Source organism: Populus euphratica, unplaced genomic scaffold (assembly GCF_000495115.2).
Source record: "Populus euphratica unplaced genomic scaffold, PopEup_1.0 scaffold104.1, whole genome shotgun sequence".
NCBI lineage: Eukaryota > Viridiplantae > Streptophyta > Magnoliopsida > Malpighiales > Salicaceae > Populus > Populus euphratica.
Window position 1 is genome coordinate 371,966 of NW_011499915.1, and position 516 is coordinate 372,481.

The following is a 516-nucleotide window of genomic DNA, read 5'->3' on the forward strand; positions in this document are numbered from 1 at the left end:
TGGCATTGTAGCACTGGTTGGTCGGAAAGACAATGTCAAAACTGAAAAGGATGAATCCACGTCATGATATTCAATCGCCGTAATAACTTCACAACCAAGACAAAACAAAATAAAAAGAAATACTGAAATAACACTGCTGCACAAGCCAAAATAGCGTATTTTTAGATTTCGTGATATTTAATTTATCTTGCGGTCAAGAAATTTAATATTTAATTAAATATCATGGATTAAAACTGTAATATAAATTTAGCTGATATTATATTTTTTAGATTTCGTCGACGAGTATAGTGATATTTGTCCCTCTCAAAAACTCCATTTTACAGCACTACACTTTCTTGCTTGGTTTCTCTTACTTCGTGGTTTTGATCGTGTGTGGATGTGTGTTGCTCACACTTGTCAGTATTTCTTGAGGCTATATTGAAAGAGAGAAAAAAAAGAATGGGTACTCGATAGAAATGGTGGTTATAATTTAAAAAAATATTTTATAAAAAATATTTTAATTGATATTACTTTGGA